General features: G+C 35.8%; 1 long non-coding RNA gene across 2 annotated transcripts; it reads right to left on the reverse strand.

The window, feature by feature from the left end:
• Positions 1-805: 805 nt before the first annotated feature.
• Positions 806-3329, reverse strand: LOC134173580 (uncharacterized). 2 transcript variants are annotated; one of them, XR_009968300.1, is made up of 3 exons: positions 3225-3329; positions 2932-3041; positions 806-1388 (listed from the first exon to the last, which is right to left on the reverse strand). It is a non-coding gene; the product is annotated as an uncharacterized LOC134173580 (long non-coding RNA). The 2 variants fall into 2 exon arrangements; XR_009968299.1 differs by having other exon boundaries at positions 2932-3007; positions 3225-3328.
• Between the last annotated feature and the right edge of the window lie 12280 nt (positions 3330-15609).

Here is a 15609-nt window from a genome sequence, read left to right on the forward strand (position 1 = left end):
TCTGGGACTTAGATATATATTAAAGGATCTGAACAATCAGATCCAAATTCCTTGTGTTTACAGACAGTCAGATCATGATGGAAAAGCTATTCATAATCAGATTCTGGAACACTCCTACTGTGTTTTCAAATCATTTTCTAACCACTATAGAGTGCCAACAAGTATTTAAAGCCTAAAAAGACTTATCAGAAAGGTGGAGGTACATCAAGGTAGCAAGATATTTGCCATCTGGAGCTACGCACAGGTACTTATAGATTACCTACTTGCTGTGCACCTGCAGGGAAGGAAACAGGCATTTGCGTTTCTGAACTGACAGCAATATTGCAACCCAGCAGGTACATGCAGGTTACTCAGTGAGATTTAAACTAGCAACATACTTTGTAACTACAGCGTCTTGCTTTTCTATTTATTTGTTTCAGCTGAAAACAGTCCCCCTGTCTGGATTTGTAGGAGCATAATACACTAGAAAATCACTTCAAAGTTCAAATTTGAGATTCAGTACAGCAACTAACACTGGTACAGCAAAGCCCTTAATAATTTCTAGCACCTACACTGATCTGAGAAGTACCATAACCAGGAGCCCTTAGGCAACAAAACACACTGTATCTTGATGATTCTGAGCTTACAGGCAGTTCCCCATGAATCATACAGATGCTGTAGTAAGAAGTGCCTGATTTTTTTGTTGGACTATGCCTATACCAAAAAAAAAAAAAAAACAACAAAAAACTGGGGAAGGAACCCCAACGCTACTTATATTGGCATAAAATTTCTAAGCACGACTGTTTCACACAACATTTCTATTTACACTAATGTAAATACCAATCTCTAAAAGCATATCAGGTAATTTCACTTAGTTAATCTAGAACCTCTTCTTTTCATAGGTGGCAAGACCAAAGGGGATCTACTGGTACATCAAATCACACTATCATATCCAGTTTAGAATTGCTTTCCTAAACTGATCCTGGTTTTCCTTAAAGACGTATTTTTCTTTCATAGGCAGATTTTTCTGGAACCTTACTTTTCTTATGGTTAAAAGCTTTCTACTTCACCCACAGTTTTTGTGAGGTCTGTGCCAACACTGCCTTTTAGTTGCAACATATGTCTGTGAATACACCAAGAAATAAAATTACTGTAGGTGAACAATCACTTAACCTGTGTAAAAACAAATCTTAGTTGTAAGTGTGCTGGGATTTCACTTCATGCTTCATCCCTGTGCTCACCTCAGCCTTTGAATGCTATTTCATGGCTGATTTAAACTTAAGATCATAGCATATGAAGAAAGAGTGGACCCTGTACACCAGCATCTCATTCATCCAGCTCTGTCATATCAGTAGCAGTGTACCTTCAGGGAGGCTGAATCAATTTACCTGTCTCATTGAAAACCAACACTGCAAAGAAAATTATTATAAAAACTATGATTCTTAGTTTTAGGAGCTAATCCAGATGGGGAAACACTTCTAGCAGCAACCCACACAGATTAAGTAGTGAAACCTTAAAAGCTAATCCCTTAATATGCTGGCAAGCCCCAAAGTAACCCAAGAAAATTCTGCTTTGCCTGTTTCAGATGGAGACCAACTCTTCATTTAGAGCACTGCTAACTGAAATAATGCAAATCCTCCATTAATAACAAAGGTGTTATGTCACTGTGGGAGCTTTGAAGGGTTAATTGTAAGCCATAAGCAAGCATCTTCAACAAATTTCAATGGTGTGATATCTTCTTAAAGCAGGGTGCTCACAAGTAGCACTGTAGAGCAGCCTGGCATTAAAAAGTGTTCATCTGTACTCTGGCTTGTATTATCAGGAGAGTTTACTTAAGGCATAAGTGATTCCTCAGTCATGTTAATAAAGTATTTCTTAATATTCTAGATTTTTACATTTGTACAGCTATGTTTGTGTACCTTTAAAAGAAATTGCTGGTCTCACTGTAACCCCATGCAGACCTTTATTCACTTAAACTAATTCACATTTTGGCACTACAGAATATAAGCATGTACTATTTTGTTGTTGTTGTTTTTTCTCAAGGGGACCAGAAAAAGAGCAGCAAGGGGAGTTTAGGTGAATTCAAGTTGATTATATGCAATAGTTTTTCATACAAATGATAATTTAACTACCTCTAACTAATGCCATCATTTTCTCATTTTTCCAGACTAAGATAATCTAATTCACTTCATACTTGCTGATAGAAAAGAGATTTTTTTAAAAAATAAGTATCCATAGTCTTATGGGAAGTTTACTGAGCCTCTGAAGTTTCCTAAAACATTTGCTGCTTCTTGCCTCTACATCTATAACATCTGATTGCACAAATGTTTTCTTTAGTCGATAACTTGCTAATTTTAACAACTTCTAAAACTTCTACTCATCATCTTGAGGCTTACCCTCTTTTAGGATGTTTTCTTAGGAATCAGTTCCTGGGATGACATTTTAGCATTCAGAAGCATAAAAATAATATTTTTAATATCTCTTTAAAAGATAGTTTAATTCCTGGAGGCACCTGTAGAGACCTTTTTTTTTCTATAAGTCTCCATTTTTATTTTTTTTAGTGTTGATTTCCCTTTTAGAAGCAAAACTACTGTGGTTTAGTGAAGTTGTGTCACTAACTAGGTTTTCTTCTTATATATATTATAAGCATTCAATTTATTTAAAGTGGTCAGAATATTTTTCCCCCAGAGGTGATTCATTCTTCCTTTTTTTTATCAAATTATTTAGTATATTTGTGCAGGATCAAGTGTAGTCTAAGCACTGGATTTTTTTGTAGACAATTTCATTGAGAAAATACAGAAGGAAAATAGTTTTCTAGTTCTCTGTCAAGGTAGAACACTTTGAAGATTTTCTATTGGTAACATAGCACACTAGAATGTTTTGCATCATGGTAGAATAATACGAATGGAAAATAGTAAGTTTAAAGTGACCACAATGTGCTCCAAATCTCACCATAGTGTCTCAAATCATTGGGAATAATCTTGTCCAAACTGTGGTGTTAACATGGTCCTTTCTTGATCATTAGGCTCTAAAAAATAGTTGAATACCACATTAATAATAATCTATAAAATAAGCACAAAAGGTCATAATCTGGCTCCTAATAGGCATCCTGGTCTTCTAACAGGACAGCCACATCTGTAGCTTGATAATGACATATCCTTAAAATGCAGTTCTTCTCCTAAAAAGGATGAGAAAATAGCCAGTTATTTAGACGTGTCCCACAAGTATATTTAAAATTACATTACCTGTGTTTGCATAAATACAAATGTTTACTACTGATTAACAGTACACAGAAAACAGAGACAGGAAATATTCCTTTGGAAGACGCCTTGACCTTCAAATGCACCAGGTATGTGGACAAAAGATCAGTTATGTCAGAAGTTTTTAACTACCTCCGGCCCAAACACTAACAGCTGTTAAAAATAGATGGCATAAGGCGGTCTGAAATTTAAAATGAGACACATCTTCTGTTCATAATTTAAAGTAAAACATACAGTTTCATACACCTATGTCAACTGGAAAATGTAACAATTTTTTGTTTGAAAATTATTTTCCCAATTTTTTTAAGTCCTTTTAGCATGATGAAATGTAAATCGTTTCTACATCAAGAGGGAAGTTGGCTTCGGTTTGTTTTTTTTTAAATTCAATTTAAAATGACAATGCATTCAAAATACTATTCACAAGTGGAAAAACCTTTCCAAATTGGATTTCAAATTCCAGAAAACTCTGTCATGATAAATGAGAACATTCATTTTGAGTGGAATGACATCTTTCATTTGCCCTGAAATTATTGTTTACTTATTATAACGTAAAAATATTCTTAAGTAGTGATGAAATGAACATTATAAAAATCTCTTTAAAATTATCAGAAAACAAAGAAAAAGATTTGCACACCTCTATGTTATAGCTGCAGGATTAAATGTTTCTTTTACAAATATCTGTACTGATAATTGCAAAGGAATAAGAGCAGCTATAGACAGAAATGGAGGGAAAATGAAATAAAAGTATACACATATTTACATATAAGCTGCCTTGATTTAGTTCTAGACAACATTTAATATTTTATTATTATAGATATATAATTTCATATTGACTTTTAATGATTTTATGTTTTTATGTGTTTATTTATAAATGTAATTAACAAAAATTATTAAGGATTGTGCTTTTACTAGGTCTTACATTGAAATACTAAGATGAAGAAGAGCTAGGTAGAAGTCCATTTCCACCATTTTCCATCAAAACAAAAATTTTGAAGTATTTTACCTTTCGCTAAAAAGAGAATGAGAAGCAAGAAGTTTGCTCCTGATATCCTTTGAAGTGTTTAATCTCAAAACCTGTATATCCATGCAACAACTTTCTCTACAGCAAAGCAAATGGATCCACGTTATCAGACAGAAAATATTCATGTTTTGACTCATAGTTATTACAACTTTTTGCTCACAAATCATTACATTAAGTGGCTTGAAGTCTTTGTGATTAGGAATGTATTTTGTTTTTTCAAGAAAATGAGAGCTAGCCACATTATTGCTATACCAAATAGATAACAAATATCGGTTTCTGATTATCACAAAATCATACAGTAGATTGACATTTTGTATGACTTTTCTTTAAAAAAAAATCCATTTTCCTATTGTTATTTGCTTTTCTGCAAATAAAAAAAAACAAAACCTTTTCTTTCAGTGCAAAGTGTCTGAATTTACACTCAAGAAACAAACATACAAACACTACTATGAGTACCTGAGGATCTGAAGCAGCTTTGACCACACCTGAACAAAAAAAAACAAGTTGAGAAAATAGGCTGCTGCTACAACTTGAGAGGAGAAAAAAAAAACAAAACAACAACAAATACACACACACCCCCCTTTATTTAAAAAAGGTGAACTATTCCAGTGAATTGGCTAGGTGTACTATGACAGCCATTGAAGCAGGAATCGAGAAAGTCCTGGCCATGCCACTGACGTTCTGAACAACCTTAAGAAAATCGATTTCCACAATACTCCTTCATGTGACATCTCCACCTGGATAAAGTTCAGTGGAAGTTTTGCTGCATGTGAACTAAAGAAATCCATAGGCATGATATTTTGATCATCTCTGACAACCAGATGAGAAAGAACACACTGCTGGTGCATGTAGTTGGATGTAATTGCACATCAGTAAGCACTGTAGATGATAAACAGAGAGCGGTGCAAAAATATACTGTGGTTGGCAACTGTGAGTGAGGAGGAATTTTTTGGCATATACAAGCAAAGAAGCTTATGTGGAGGCCGATGACTTACCAAAGAGTTTCTTGCTTTTTAACTTTGACAGTGCTTTCTTTCAATGTTGATGATGTACCTGAGCTAAATCTATTGTTCCACTGAGATTGTAGATGCAGTTCAGATTTCAAGCCCTGTCCGTTTAATTCATGAGCAGTAGATGTACGTTGAAAATCTAATGACATCAAGAGTTTTAGTATAACTAGGTGGAAGAAAATACCTGCTGAAATATTTGTCCAGTTTGAGCACATCAACTGAAACAAAGAACAACCAGCCCAAGATAGTAAGGTGATCTGATGAACAAGATGAACAAGATGAAAAATATGAAAGCCAACAGAGGTCTGGAAAGGCATTGACTATTATCTTCATGTACTTAATTGGAGTTTAGGTGAGGTGACACCCACTTCTGAAGTGAGACAAAACTGGGGCAAAGGAAAGGTAAAATAGTCAACGGTCCATTTTTGTAATCACAGTTATCTGAGAGGCAACTTAGATGCACTTGCAGCCTCCAAACCTGCACAGCCACCACAGTGGATTCTTCCATGCTACTAGGTTCACAAGAGTTGGTGCACGATATCCGTGTGGTCAAGAAAAGTCCGACTGACTCAAGCTATGTGTGACAGGCTGTGCGCAGCACCACAGTCTCTGTCAGCACTGAACAGGGCTGGGGTTTCACTTGGGCAGTGCCCTCTCTGAGATGAGCAGCAGACCCAAGGTCCTGAGTAATTTGGTTATTAAAGAGTCAGTATAACTTTTTTCTGAGTACAGACATGTGAGCACTAACATCCTGGCCAAATACCAACTTGGATAATTATTTTGCCTACCTAAATGTCCCCGTTTTCATCTGAATAAGGTATTCTTCATTTCCAAAGCTGTTATACAGTGCTGTTGAGCGCTGTTAAACAGCTGCAATATTTCACCCCAGAGATGGCTGCATTTCAGTTGTGGGTGATGTGATCCAAAGAGTTTGAATATCAGTTTAATCACTTTGGCATCCTTCAGGAACAAAGTCACTATTTAAATGTAAGATTATTGTAGAGAATAAAATTGTCAATAAATGTAGTAATGTCTATCTCTAACTATAAGCAATTACAGAGCTAATCTCCAACTCTCAAAAAATAACACCAGATGGTATTTTTCAGAAAAGTCAAATGTAGAATATTATATTTTTTTTGCATTTTTCAGTACATCGTGATGGCAAGTAATATTATGTGAATCCTGCAAGTACAAGAAAAATCTGCAAGTATAATATTCTTCACTTCCAAAGAACATCCTGTGAATTCATAAATATTTACATTTTGCAAGTTATAATTATGTAGCACTGGAGGAAAAAAAAAGGCAGAAAAAGAGTGACTGTATATACAAGTTTATAAAAGAACATTCATAAATTAAAAATGTGCATTGTTCTGAAAATGATACCTAGTGTGATTTTTGTGTCTGTATGCCAAACCATAGGAGAGTTTCCTACCTCTCAGTTGGGCAAAAATCATACTTGCAGGTTTGAACAACTATTGATTTCTTATTATAGTTTCTATTAATAGTTTTAAACCATTATATATGAACTCATCATTGTAGGTATTTGCTAAAACAAAAAGAAAGGTTTACATTTTAACAGGATAATCCTCCTTTACAAATTGACAAATGCAATTACAGATTCACTCCAAATACATAGTTTGTGGAAAAGAACCCACAATAACCTAAATTGATACAGTAAATGCTATCTTGTTATTGTTCAGGGTTGTTGTTGTTATTTTTTTATTAGTAGGTTTGGTGCAGCAATTTATATACCAGAGGATAATTTTAGCATTAATGAATCTGAGCTTCATGAACGTCTTGAAGTTGAGATTTCAGTTTGCATGAATCCTTTCTTTTTTTTTTTTTTTCCCCACAACCAGGGTAGCTATTCATTGAAGACTATTTTTATTGAAGGAATCTTACAATTTTGATTCATGAATAATCCATGAACAGATGTTGATTTTTACAAGTTCAGTTGTTATTTGAAATTGTTTGAATACTTTATACAAACATATTGCAACCTCTGGGTTATTTGTATGTTTTTTTTGTTCTATTACAGTCTTCAACTATTCATTGTAAGACAGATTGTCTCCTCATACAAATAAATCCTTACCAGTGTAAAAAAAAAAAAAAAAAAGGTTGGAGAAGTGACCCAGGTGTATTATTCAAGATGTAAAATCTGAAGAAAAAAAAAAATCCTTTATAACCAGAAAAATCAATTTTTACAAAAAGGAAAAGACTAAAGAGTACGATTTGTGCAAATGCATAGTACACTGACTGTAATATGAACAATTCCTCTGAAAGTTCTTATAAAAGTAAAAACTGTGCACAAGCATTCATGGCGAATAGAAAAGAATTTATGAATATGAATGTTACTTTGATATCTTAATTAATAGTTGTAAAATCATCGTTTTCTCTCTCTCAAGTATTTGTTCAGTTGTATTGTTGAGATAATGAAACCACAGTGACAGCACCTTTCTCTTGTAGAAACTTTTTACCAGAATCGCTTTTCTATTTTCCCTTAGCTGTTTCTCTGCAAGCAAAACATGCATTCCTTACTCTTGGTTTCCATCTTTCAAGCAGACCAAATTTGCATCCACACCATATAGTTTATCACAGGAGAGGCCTGTGAACACAGTAGGTGACTTTATAACAGTAATTTTTACCTTGTTAACTTGCGCAATACTACACTAATTCCAGAGAATCAATGCCAGACCTTCCAAGAGGAAGGAGAAAAAGCTGCCACAACCAATAGACTCAATTAGGTTTCCAAACCATTTAGAGCCTGCATTGACATAACATGAATCCTTCCCTCATATTCTTAAGCTAGATCACTTTTGTGTGCCTTTCTGGCAGTCACTGAACTTACATATATTGAAAAACAGACCACAGTTGGGAACTCGGGGTCGAAGCTGCAACCTCCAGGTTTTTCTGGCCTTCTGTGGAAGATTTACATGGTAGCTCACATAAAAACAACTGACAAGACTGTACTGATCTTCAAAGACCTTACAGGTCCATGTTCTTGGAAGTGATTAACTTATCCATATTGAGAGACTACCTTAAATGGTAAAAAGCAATAGCTGTTAGTAGGACCATGTGACACATAAATGCAGGTTGTCCAGTTTATTTATGAATCTGGTCAGGGCAGGTGGGAAGGTTGGTGGGATGCTTTGATTGCTTTTTTTGTTGCTTTTCAGAGCTCATTTTTACACGATCAGGAAAATCTGAAATTTGGCTGATTAGGATTTGACTGATAAGGAGCCTGGCTTCTGCTCTTGGGCAGCAACTCAATACCTGTGACAGCCAGGGAGAAAGACTTAAAACCTAAATTCTAAGCAAGTTAGAGTTTTTTATTTACACCTGCAAGACACACTAAAATTTGTCTGGGTTTTTTTTTGTTGGGGTTCCTTTTTGGGTTTGATTTGGTTTGGGTTGGTTTTTTTTTGTAATATTTGGGCAGTTAGTAATGCTGTTTGTTTGGCAACCATACAGTTTTTATTTGCAACTCTCTCCCTATGTAGCATTTTCATATAAGCTTATATCTGAGTCATTAGTCCAGATATGCTTATATGTAACCACAAACTTCAATGTCTTAAATATACCACACAGTTGATGGCACTTATGTTGCAATGACCTGCAGTCACCTGATCAACTTTTGGAATACTTACTAGCTATAACCAAGTATATTCTGATCTATTATTTGAACAAATCAGAAATTGAAAACATTTTTTTTTTTAGAACACTAGCAATAAGTTCTCTTCTCTGATAATTTTGACATTAAAATTCCATTTTAATAATCCCATCCTTCAGGCTTTGCAGACTCTTAAGGTATTAAAGCAAAAATTATCCTAAGCAGTTAGATTATAATGTATTTAAAGATTAGACATTTCATGTTGAATATTAACTGCTCCACTTCCCAGAGAAAAAAAATCATGCAAGTTTTTTTTCCTTGTATAATTTATACATTTTTTGATAAGTTGACTATACAAAGTTCAAACCTTTTATGAAAAAATACTATAAAATGTTCTCAGTTCTGTGTTATATTAAAAAGATGTATAAAAATCTATGAGGAAACATTTTTTGCTTAAATCATTAGCATATTTTGATCCCTTAGAAATACTCTAAATGGCTGTTCAATCTCAATGCAGCCTATCAGACTTCTGAGCTGAGGCAAAACTGCAAATATTTTGCTACCTAAAGAACTTTTATTAATGTCATAAAAGATGGGACACATTGGGACTTTAGGTTTCATAATAATACAAAATGTACAAGCACTACTTAATAACTTGAAACAAAGAAACTGCACAAAACAGAAAATTTAACTTCTAGCCAAACTTGTAAGGATTTTTGGTATTTGCCTAACTTATGACAGTCCATGGTAAAAGTGTTAGTTGAGTGGGGCAGAATTCTATATGTAAAATTGACTGACAGGAGTATATTGTATAGCCGGAGTAGTTTACCTCACAGCTTACTCTTACCTTGCTTACCTACCACATGCCATCAATGAACATCTCTCTCTACACATGCGCTGTAGTTCTAGAAAAGATGCATGACTGCTCTGCTTCCTACACCCTCCTGCACACACGTCTCTTGACTTGCTCTTCATTTGCCTTTTGTCATTCATCATCTTTTTTAACAGTCAGAAAGTTGATGTGACAGCTACTATAATCATATATATCAGCAGCCCCTTCCTTCATCAACCCAGCCTGGGAAATCAGCTGTTGTGCACAGTATTTGTTCTGCAGTGTAGTGCAGTCTGTGCTGAGACCACGTGGCCCATCACCCTGTGCTCCCTCTGAAGGAGCTTTCTCTCCACTGGGGCATCAAGGAGAAGACAACGGTAAAACCTGCTGCCCTCGCTTTCTGCTATACTTTGTGCCAACATAGCTAGCTTTGGTCATAAACCTGTCCTGCTGCTTAGATTCATCCTACTTATTATTTGCTTGGATGCTTGTTTATCATGGAATGCCGGATACAGGTCTGGGCTCAAAATAACCATTCAACAATGGCTCCCCTGCCTTGTTACTAGCACAGGCATGGCACACTTGCCAGTTGCTGCAGTAAGCACTGATAGAACAAAACAAATATCCTTCTAGAAAGTCATTGCAGAGTAAGGATCATGCTTTAAGTTCACTCACTGTCTTATTCTGAAACAGCTTCTCTACAAAGGCAAACCCCCACCTACAGACAAAAAAAATTAGTCTTTTCCTTTTAGAGTTTCTACTTCTGATCATGCAACGTGCAGTATAGCTCAAAAGGATACCGGTCCTCTTCTGGTAGTTCTTTAGGTAGTGGGCATACCTGCTGACCCCCTTGCAGGGCGTCTCCTTGAGGCCACCGACACAGGGTGTTTCTTCTCTTCTTGGATAAACAAGACAGGGGACAACCCTGTAATATAAAAGAGACTTTTTCCACTAGTTAGTAAACACCATCAGACACAGCCTGGACTTGTCTCCGCCCTGTATGCAGCCATAAATACACATCATTTCCTATATTATTACTTGTTCATTTTTTTAACAATGTGCTTATGCTATCAACCAGAAGCCTATTTTGGGTTATTTCTGTGCAATATTTAACATCTTTTCTTCGTCCTTTTCCCTTGCCCTTCAATTTTGACCGTGATGGATCTAAGCATATTTAGGACACTAAGGGCAAACTAAATTGTTGTTTATACTGTTAAATGTAAAAAACATAATGGTAGGTTAGTGTCTATACTCTGGAAAATAAGTACACTTGTCTGGATTTTATTACATATCTTCTCTACTGATGTGTACTAAGCAATTGTGAGGTCTCTGCTGAAAATATAATATGAAAGTTTAATACAAATCTCTGCAGGACATACCAACCTGAGCATACACTAAACAACAAAAAGCAAACAAAGAAAAAAATACTTGTACTTTAGGAGAGATGCTCCAAGGGACTTCCTAAACAGATCCAGCATATTCACTAGGCTGGTAAACACAGGTAAGTGGCAGACATGAGCTACCTCCTTCCTACCTTAGTACCAGTACCCGGCACCAGCATCTGCCCTGGCTCCTCAGTCAGTTCCTAGGGCATGGCAGCCCCTGAGTTACAAGCTAAAATAAACTTCTGCAAATCATGCAGTTCATAGAGAAATGCCTGTGAAACCTGGAGACAAGAACTCACCAGGGCTTTTTCCAAGTAAGACACACAGTCTAGTGGCCTCTGCATGGAAGGGTTGTTAATCCATCTGCAGCTTTCTGAACACACACACACACACACACACACACACACACACACACATACACATGCTACTTCGCCTGCCCAGATGTTTTCTGATTAATAGTGAGGTCACCCACAATGCCAAAAATGTGGCCTTGTAGTTCTCCAACACACTTGGAAAGTTACAGAGTGTTTAAGGAGGATGGAAATATTAAATGCAACATATGTATAAAACACAATAAATCAGAAGAATTTGTTTAGATGAAAAGCACTTTTTTGTTTTTGTCAGCACAGCAATTGTATATTCCACAATTATTATAATGTTTCCTGACATAAAACTGCTGTAATCTGACTGCTGTATCTGACCCAGTCTTCTGGTTTCAGCCCTTCTTGCTTTACAGGATGGTTCTTTAAAATACATCTGTACTTTACTGTATTTCACCATTTCCAAGGTCAAAATTAGAAAACTAGCAATATAAAATGGGAATGGCATAATGCAAACTATTACTGGGTATGATCTTCAGTCACTGTTCCCAAAGAAGCATGGATAAAAAAAGTGGAAAAAGGGCTCACCTATTTCTGGACTGAAACAGTGGTTAAAGCTTCAAAGTTGACTGAAATGTCTGACCCTAAACAAACCAGAGACATTGCTGCAGCCTTTCTTCTCCCTTGGAAAGCTGTTGGTATCACCCTCATGATCATTTCATTTCACTGCTTTTGCTTTACAATTTTACATTTAACCACAAATAACATCAAGAGGTCTAAAGCACAGCACCAAACAGCTGAGCATTGTTCTTACTGTAATGTTTTAGAGTCCCTAAAGACAGAGACAGCCAAAATGGACATGCTTACGGAGACCAAGGGCTGGTCCTGCACCACGCAGAGAAGCACGGAGTGGGCACCATACAGCCTAGCCGAAATGCAGCTTTTTTTCCAGGCTCACGCAGCACCACCTATAGACAAAAACACTACATTTCTCTGGAGTATTTGGGAAACGGGAAATACTTCTACAATTGTAACTGCAGGTTCGTGTATGCTGCTTTTTCCCTGGTGCCTCAAACACTCAGGGAAGCAGGCTAGAGGGGGTTTGCACAAAACCTGAAAGTTTCTTATATATAATCCAGCACAAAATCTTGAGACACCAAAGCAGGTGAATGACAGTGATTGTCTAGCACCAAATAGAAGGATCAAAGACCCATAAAACTGACTTCTGCAGAAAAAGTCAGGCAGTTCCCTAAGACTTTTCACTGAGAACCAGGAGCCTCAGTAAACGGTTATTTTGGGGATTTTAAGGTGTGACTGTTTTCTGTAGTACACAGACATCAAATTGGAAATAACACTACTGCTAAGAAGTAGCACCCTTCATACTTACTGCTTTCCTGTGTTCTTCTGCACGTCTCAGATTCATGCGATGTCAGAAACCTGTTCAACCTCAGTGCTGCAATCTGGAATTTGCCATGGTAAGTGTCTCTGAGGCAGGGCTGTAAGGTTTGGGATTTTTTAATTATATTTCTGTGCTTACAGAAGGAATCATGAAAATGTGAAGTGCACACAGGGACTGATGTCTCCTTATTTTCTGACAGTATGAAGTGACTTGTGCCTTGAGAGATACGAAGCATCCCACTCTCCTTAGTGCTGAACGAAAGATGACAATCTACAACACACTGAGAAGTGAAAATGTGAGCGCAAACAAACAAAAAAAAAAAAAATAAAAGAAGAAAAAGGAAAAGTTAGTTTTGACATAAATAGGATTTCTCTTTTGCAGAATCTGTTTTCTTTTGGGTTTGGTTTTTGTTTTGTTTTGTTTTTTTAATTAAAAATTACCACCAAAAAAAAAACCAAACCAACCCAACCAAAAAGACCCTATACCTCTGAGATGGAAATAAATTTCAAGAACCTAGACGTGTAGAAACTTGTTACAGAATTTAGATATGGCTTGATATAGAGCTAATATGAAAGAACATCTCTTGAATTAAAATATTACTGATGGACCTTTCTATACTTTCTGGTTTCCTATTTGACTAATTTTAGAACTTTGGATAAGTTCAAATTTATAACATTTGGTTTTTTAAATTCAGGATTTTTTTTTGTCACATTTTATGCCAGTTAGTGATAATGACATATCTTGAACTTCAAAGGTGTCCAACCAATTAGAGATTCTCTGCAAGAGAAAATGCAGGGAGGAAAAATAAAAGAAAAAATATCTTTGAACTTTTTTCCACAAATGCTGAATATTAAGCACATTTTGAGAATATTTACATAGTGTACAGTTTTCTTTAAAATACTGACTAATTTGAATTTTAAGGGTAGGAAGTAACAGCAGTGCTGTGAATCTCGTTTTTGGCCCATCTTTTATTTGTACATCCCTATTACACCATGATTTCATGCTACGTGTTGCTTGTTATATATCCTAAAAATTCAATTTTCTTATCCCAGAAGGAAAAAGCTATAAGAGGTGAAGCTAGTCATTTGATCATAAAGTGTTGTCAACATGAAGGAAACTGCTTTTGAACACTCTGCTACCACCCTTATTTGTGGTAATCATGCAAATCACTGCTAACAGCTCTGAAGTCTGAGTTCATTTGGTTTCAAGTTGAGTTACAGTAATTGCGTACATGGAGGGAAGAAGAAACACCATTTGATATATGTTTCTATGAACATCTATCCCTGACAAGGCTGAACAAAGTACAAAAGTAGTGTTACATCTGCTGTGCTGGGATATACGAGTCTTCAAAATGGTGATCTCTATCTCAAAAACTATTTAACCAGTCTATGATAGGGCAGTTATTGTGGTTATAAGGCTTTCTTTCCTCAAATGATAAAGCACAGTAAAATACCTTTTAAAACAACACAGAAGTTATTGCTGACCAGATTCTGACTTTAATAAATTGATTACACTCTATTTTTATACAAGTTTTTCATCCTTCTCTTCTTTTCCTTTTGTGTAATAAGTTTATGTGCCACAAAATGGATTGTATTTTTCCTTTTCATTGATAAGGTCATTAGATTTTGAGGGGTGCAGTTGAAAGATGGTAGTAAGCATGTAAGCCTTTTATTGTCAGAAGCTCATCAGTAAATCACACTACTTTAGATTGCAGTATAGTTTTGGCTTTGTTGTTGTTGCTTTTCCAATATGTTATTATTTTATCTTTAAAACCACTTTTACCCAGCTTGGAAAGCTCTCTAGAATGAAAAGTCTTTAATTTTAAACAAACCCCTGGTAGAATTGCAATGCTTTTCTTAAAATTACCCATGGAAAGTAACTCCATCAAATGCTAGTGAAATAACAGCAGTCTGAATGCTGGCCATGGAGTAATGCAGTGATGCAAAATCACTTTAAAACACTCCCAAGTCTTCACTTTCTTCTCCTCTAGAGATCCACTGGTGTGACAGGCTGATCTCCCTACGTAAGACTGGATATCTTGATCCAGAAATTGCTCTTATCAACTAGAACTGCATTTGAGGTTTTGTGGGTATGTTATTACTACCAAGAATTGAATTTTTGTCTCTTTGGCATCATATCTAGGACCCTTTGGCATGCAGGGTGATTTCAGTGACCTTAAACGTCTTCTATGCAGGAACAAATATCAGGACACGATTTATAATTAACAGAAATGAATTCTTAGTGACTTAAATACCCAGAGCACTTGCATCAACTGTAGGACTAAAAGTAAAATTATAGACCTCCTTTAACAGTTAATGATTTTGTAACAGAAGTGTAATGGAAAACTTTAAAAGAATAACTCTTTTTGTACTTGTTCTCTTCAAAATGCTTTCAAAGAGAGGAAAATTACATGCACATTTTCAAAATTTGTCTTTAAAAATGAAACTCCAATGCATTTTTACCAAATGCACTGTTGCCCTTAAGAAACCACAGGGCATGTGCTTAATACAGTCTCAGATGCAAGAAGCTTAGATACTGCAATGTATCTGCTGAAGTCAGTGATGCTAATGATATGGGTTAAGTTAAGCAGCTGTTTGATTCTTGTTGGGATTGGGATCCTGCCTGAAAATATTATCTGAAACACTTCTGAACAGTTCTTTTGACTTCAGGGGTAACTGGTTCATGATAATGGCAGCAAACATTTGCTTTAGAAAGATAAGACTATGATCTAAATTCTATCCTTGCTTACACCATTGTAAATGGTGTTTTCAACTGCAATAGCTCATAGCAAGC

Source organism: Pezoporus occidentalis, unplaced genomic scaffold (assembly GCF_034315485.1).
Source record: "Pezoporus occidentalis ecotype Australia unplaced genomic scaffold, CSIRO_AGI_Poc_V1 ctg54, whole genome shotgun sequence".
NCBI classification, from domain to species: domain Eukaryota; kingdom Metazoa; phylum Chordata; class Aves; order Psittaciformes; family Psittacidae; genus Pezoporus; species Pezoporus occidentalis.